We start from the raw sequence: 7,169 nt of genomic DNA on the forward strand, positions 1-7,169 counted from the left end.
TCCGTAATCGAGTTGGCTGGCTTGTTCGTGAGCGGGAACAAGTGCCGCACAATCGCTAAGAGAAGCTTCCGAAAGAGCGATTGTGACACCCTGCATGTAGTCATCTTCTAATGCATGAATTAAGTCTATATAATGAAGCTTCATGCATGGAATTTGGGAGAACTCTGAGTTCTTTATCCAAGTTGCTGTAAAACCGAAACCCTACTACCCTCTCTCTAGTTCATCTTCACTTCAACTTGATTAGAGTGTTTCCACCATACATTCCTTCTTGAGCATAGTGGAGAAGATCTTGTTGGTGGTCTATCTAAAGAATCCAACTCGAACTTGTGGAGATTCTACTGAAATCGTGAAGAGAACTACAAAGGTATTGTCATGTTCAAACCCTCTTATGAAAAATTCATAGCATGTTAAAAACTCAAATTAAATATAGTTTAAGTGCTTATTGATTATGATTTCTTCCGTTGCATGTTATATTACTCCTTTAGGTATTTCTATCATTTTTTCCCTCCATTTTTCAAATGAGAAGCAAATATAATATTTTTTTCCCCTAAAAAGAAACTTCATTAAGTAAAAGTAAAAAACAAGCAAAGCCCTCATTAAAGGATAAATAGAGTCCCAACTGTTGGTGTTTGTGCCCTAAAATCTCGTGTCCTGTAGTTTGTAAACAACTTTGTAAGAACACTTGTGATGTATAATATATATGATATTTACTTCACTTCTTGACTTTGCATATTTAGATGTTTTTTATTTTACCACAAACCAATAAACTTAATATCTCTGGTTGTCTTTATGTAACTTAAGCATGTATGTAGTGTCATACAAGTAGATCATGTTTTAAGTGACAATCAAAATAGTATGTAGTATATGGATATAGGAGGGAAACCTTATCCTGGTAACACTACGGATGCGGCCCGCTTTGTGGAATTGTTACAAGTGTTGTGACTTGTCACAGATGGTCTGATCCAATCATTTGTGTAGTGGACATGCGAGCGGGGGCGTCCTATAGAAAGAGTTTGTATAAGACCTATCCTCGAAGTGTTAATGTCTAGTCATATAACTCCGTTCATGGCTGAGACTTCACTTCACTAGAATGATCATAGGTAACATGACCTCAATCTTGAGTGAGTTGGGAACTCCTACCATTGAGGGCAGTTCTTTGATTTGCATGGGTGCAGTGGCCAGAGCATCGACTCAAACCTACCACTTTGGGGATTCGTCTAATTTGAGAGCTGGGAACTCAGCTTCACAAGATGGAGTTCACTTCTTCTCTAGAGTAGGGGTAAGTAGATAAATTGCTCTCTTAAGGGCTGCTCCCAGGGCTTGAACGATGTGGCGCCACGCACCTTCTCATGGGCCGAGAGGTGTTCACACATAGTAGGACTATGTTGTATTGTTCATTAAAGGGACCAGTGGTACTTAAGGAGGAAGATGTAATTACAGGGGCAAAATGGTAAATTAGTCTGTTGTAATTACGAGCATCTGTGAAGGGTCATGGTATTGATGATTGGTTATGTCCAATGGACATAGAAATATATCTATGGTAAGAAGAGTTCAATTGTCGGTCTTTAGTGGAATGCCTGGCAGTTAACAGATGGTGGATATCGTGACTAAAGAGTTTAGTCAGCTATTCATGTACCGTTGGAGCTTTGAGCCATAGGTCCATAAGGTACCCTTGGTAGCTTGGATACAAGTTGAGAGTTAGTTTTTGGGTCAGTTTGAAATGTTCAAATTGACAAGAGGGAGTTTGATTATATATGATATAATTGAACCAGTTATACATGATATAATTAACTTTGTGTATAAGATACATTAATTTGGAGGAAATAGGATATAAATATCATTTATATCTAGTGAAGGAAAAATACTATAATTAATATATGATATTAATTTATATGTTATGAATATGATGTGATCACATTCATTGGACGACGGTTAAAAGGAAAATGGGACGGTGTCTATTCTGTTTTAATAACGGGTGAGTGAGTTGAAAGATCACTTTGAGACGCATAAATAGCTCACGGTGTGTTAAGCATGAGATGCGCGGACATTGTGTTAAAAAGTGTGTCATCGCTTAGAAAATTAGTGCCTATACGATAGTGCCTGCACGATCGCTTACCGATTACACCCTCACATGTTATTTACTAAACGATTGTTTACCTTTTTCTAAGCGATCGTTTAGCTCCCATATTTAATAAACGATCGTATAGACGATCACTTAGTTTTTCCTACACGATCGTTTAGACGATCGCTTATCTTTTTCCTACACAATCGTATACTTCACCTAAACGATCAAGCATTTCCTACACTTGCTTGATCATGTGTTTACGAATCTCTCTTCCTCTTTCCGTCACCTATACAATGTATACTTCACTACACAATCTCAAATGTGCTCCTTCTAAGAGTGTTGCGAGAACACCTCTGGAGTTTGGAACAGGCGTAAAGCTAATTTACGTCACTTCCGCATATGGGGTTGCCCAACACATGTGCTTGAGGCAAATCCCAAGAAGTTGGAATCACGATCGAGGTTGTGCCTTTTTGTAGGCTACCCAAAGGTACACGAGGAGGTTACTTTTATGATCCGTCTGAAAAAAAAAAGGTGTTTGTTTCTACGAACGCTACTTTCCTAGAGGAGGATCATATCGGGAAGCACAGTCCACGTAGTAGAGTCGTGTTAAGTGAGCCTTCCAAAGAGACTACTGAACTTCACAAGAATGTTGAAGGACCTACTTCATTAACCAGAAGTTCTTGATGATAGTTCATCTAGTAGGTTGGTTCCACTCCAGAGTTGAGGGAACCTCGACGCAGTGGGAGGGTTACGAACCCGCCTGATCACTATTCAGATTTCTCGGAACCATGAATCCGTTGTCCTATCACTTCTAAGCTATGGTGGCAGATGGCGACGTTGAGGATCCGTTGTCCTATCAAAAAGGCAATGGAGGATGTTGATCAGGATGAATGGGTCAAAACCATGAATCTCAAGATGGAGTCAATGTACTTCAACTCGGTATGGGAACTTGTAGATCAGCCTGATGGGGTAAGACCTATAGGTTATAAATGAATCTACAAGACGCAAACGGGGTGCTGAGAGGAAGGTGCAAACCTTCAAGACTAAACTTGTGGCAAAGGGTTATACTAGGTGGAGGGAGTCGACTATGAGGAGAGTTTCTCACTTGTTGTGATGTGAAAGTCGATTCGCATCCTCCTGTCCATTGCAGTTTATTATAATTATGAGATTTGGCAAATGGACGTCAAGACAACTTTTCTGAATGGCAATCTTGAGGAGACCATTTACATGGTGCAACCGAAGGATTCATTGCCCAAGGTCAAGAGCAAAAAGTTTGCAAACTGAATTGGTCCATCTATGGGTTAAAGCAGACGTTTCGATCTTGGAATATTCGGTTTGATGCTACGATCAAATCGTATGGCTTTGACCAAAACGTTAATGAACCTTGTGTTTACAAGAAGATAGTCAATAGTTTAGTAGCTTTCTTAATATTATATGTAGACGATATACTACTAATTGGGAATGATGTAGGTCTACTAATTATAGTTAAGAACTGTCTGCAACCCAATTCCAAATGAAAGATTTGGGAGAGGCTCGGTTTGTTCTGGATATATAGATCTTTTGGGATCGTAAGAACAAAGTGCTAGCGCTGTCTCAGGCATCGTATATTGACAAAATCTTGCTCAAGTACTCGATGCGGAACTCTAAAAGGGGCCTACTATCATTCAGGCATGGAGTTAATTTGTCTAAGGACATGTGTCCAAAGACGCCTCAAGAGGTTGGGAGCATGAGACGGGTCTCATATGCATCTGCCATTGGCAATTTAATGTATGTGATGCTCTGCACTAGGCTACACATCTGCTATGCTGTGGGAATAGTAAGTACGTATCATTCTAACCCAGGCCAGGTCACTAGACCACAGTTAAGAACATCTTCAAGTATCTTCGGAGAACGAGGGATTACATGCTCGTGTATGGGTCTAAGGATTTAAACCTTACTTAATACACAAATTTTGACTTTCAGACTGATAAGGACTCTCGGAAGTCCACTTCAGGGTCAATATTTACTCTTAATGGAGAAGCTGTAGTGTGACGGAGCACTAAGCAGGGGTGCATCACCGACTCCACGATAAAGGCCAAGTACATAACGGCTTGTGAAGCTACTAAGAAGGCTGTTTGGCTCAGAAAGTTCTTGACAAAGCTAGAAGTTGTTTCATATATGTCTAGACCCATCACCCTCTATTGTGACAATAGTGGTGCTGTGGCGAACTCTAAGGAGCCCAGGAGTCATAGGTGCAGCAAATACATAGAGGGAAAGTATCTTCTGATCCGCGAGATAGTGCATCGAGGAGACGTGATCGTCACGAAGTTCGCCTCGGAGCAAAACATTGCTGATTCATTTATGAAGGCTCTCACGGCTACAGTGTTTGAGGGTCACCTTCAGAGCATGGGTCTACGGGACCGCCCGCGGCTGGACTAGGGCAAGTGGGAGATTTTGTTCAATAGGTTTTTTATACTCTAGTTTATTGTTCTGTACCTATTTGTTGTACTCCCACTTCGCTTTAGGACAAGTGGGAGATTGTTAGGTTTGTGTCCAAAGTTTCGTGTCCTGTAGTTTGTAAAAAACTTTGTAAGAACACTCGTGATATAATTAATATGATATTTACTTCACTTCTTGACTTTGCATATTTAGATGTTTTTTTATTTTAACAACAAACCAATAAACTTAATATCCCTGGTTGTCTTTATGTAACTTAAGCATGTATGTAGTGACAAACAGTGGATTATGTCTTAAGTGACAACCAAAACTAGTCTGAGTATATGGGATATAGGAGGGAACCTTATCCTGGTAACACTACGGACGCGACCCTCTTTGTGGAATTGTTACAAGTGTTGTGACTTGTCACAGATGATTTGATCTTGAACATTCATGTAGTGGACATGCGAGCGGGGGCGTCCTATACAAAGAGTTTGTATAAGATTTGACCTCGAAGTGTTAATGTCTAGTCATATAACTCCGTTCATGACTGAGACTTCACTTCACTAGGATGACCATAGGTAACATGATCTCAATCCTGAGTGAGTTGGGAACTCCTTCCAATGAGGGCAGTCCTTTGATTTGCATGGGTGCAAGTGGCCAGAGCGCCGACTAAAACCTACCACTTTGGGGATTCGTCTGATTTGGGAGCTGGGAACTCAACTTCACAAGATGGAGTCCACTTCTTCTCTAGAGCAGGGGTAAGTAGATAGATTGTTCTCTTAAGGGTTGATCCTGGGGCTTGAACGATATGGCGCCACGCACCTTCTCATGGCCCGAGAGGATTTCACACATAATATGACTATGTTGTATTGTTCATTAGAGGGATTAGTGGTACTTAAGGAGGCAGATGTAATTATAGGGGCAAAATGGTAAATTGGCCTGCTGTAATTACAAGCATTTGTGAAGGGTCATGGTATTGATGATTGGTTATATCCAATGGACATAGAAATATATTTATGGCAAGAAGAGTTCAACTGTCGATCTTTAGTGGAATGCCTGGCAGTTAATAGATTGTGGATATTGTGACTAAAGAGTTTAGTCAGCTATTCATGTACCGTTGGAGCTTCGAGCCATAGGTCCATAAGGTCCCCATGGTAGCTTGGATACAAGTTGAGGGTCAGTTTTTGGGTCAGTTTGAAATGTTCAAATTGACAAAAGGGAGTTCGATTATATATGATATAATTGAACCAATTAATTATATAATTTGAAGGAAATAGGATATAAATATGATTTATATCTAGTGGAGGAAAAATATATAATTAATATACGATATTAATTTATATATTATGAATATGATGTTATCACATTCATTGGACGGTTAAAAGGAAAATGGAACGATGTCTCTTCTGTTTTAATAATGGGTGGGTGAGTTGAAAGATCACTTTGAGATGCATAAATAGCTCACGGTGTGTTAAGCATGAGATGCGCGGACATTGTATTAAAAAATGTGTCATCACTTAGAAAATCAGTGCCTGCACGATCGCTTACCTATACGATATTACTAAGCGATCGCTTACCGATTAGACCCTCGCGCGCTATTTACTAAACGATCATTTACCTTTTTCTAAGTGATCGTTTAGCTCCCAATATTTATTAAACGATCGTATAGATGATCGCTTAGTTTTTCCTACATGATTGTTTAGACGATTGCTTACCCGCTTCCTATACGATCGTTTAGACGATCGCTTACCTTTTTCGTACACGATCATTTAGACAATCGCTTACCTTTTTCCTACACGATCGTATACTTCACCTAAACGATCAAGCACTTTATCTATATGGTAGACGAGCTCATCTCCCACTTGTTTGATCGTTGTGTACGATCTCTCTTCCTCTTTCCATCTACCAAATCCGAACAAAGCCCACCCTTTGGATTCTCACTCCAAGAATACTGAAGGCTCTGAGTGGTTGTGTCATCTCTGTTTCTTTTGTTCGTGTGGTGACTGTTCGAGGTAAACGAGTGGGTTTTAGATTTTTTGTAAAGAAGAAGTCTTCAACTGATATGATCTCTCGATCTCTTTAGCATTATAAATGCATTTTAGTATGTTTGAATGTATATATGGTAATTCTGTCACAATGAATTGGAAAGATCTGCTTCCGCTCGTAGGTACTCTTGAATAAGAGTTCCTTCATCAACAGGCCTCCCTAATAGAACTTTATGAGGGAAGGGTCTTGGGATCAAAACCAATAACACCACACGCTAGAGAATGGGTGAAAAAATTACATTCACTCTTGCAATGAACAAAAATAACATTAACCAAGCATTTTGCTAGATCATGCAGAGCTTCAACCACATTCTTAGTTTTCGTTAGGTCTATGGATGACTCATTGAGAGCACGAATGTTGTTCACTGAATTTAACTCTACCCACGGAGGATAGAGTAAATCTAATGTTAAAATATATTAAAGTAAGATATTATAATATGTGTGACCTCGAAGTTGCAGAATGTTAGCAATGGACTCAACTCGATCATTTTTCCTTTGGCTTCACGTGTAGTACTAGTTGATCCAAAAGTCGAGTGTTTGACTTTTTCTTTTGGAGTGCACGAACCTCTATATAGACCTTTTTCTCTTTAGGTTTCGGTCCGCTTGTAGACTTTGAGCCTTGCCTAAGGCAACTGTCACAC

This window comes from Benincasa hispida, chromosome 9, assembly GCF_009727055.1.
Source record: "Benincasa hispida cultivar B227 chromosome 9, ASM972705v1, whole genome shotgun sequence".
In the NCBI taxonomy this organism is placed as follows: Eukaryota; Viridiplantae; Streptophyta; class Magnoliopsida; order Cucurbitales; family Cucurbitaceae; genus Benincasa; species Benincasa hispida.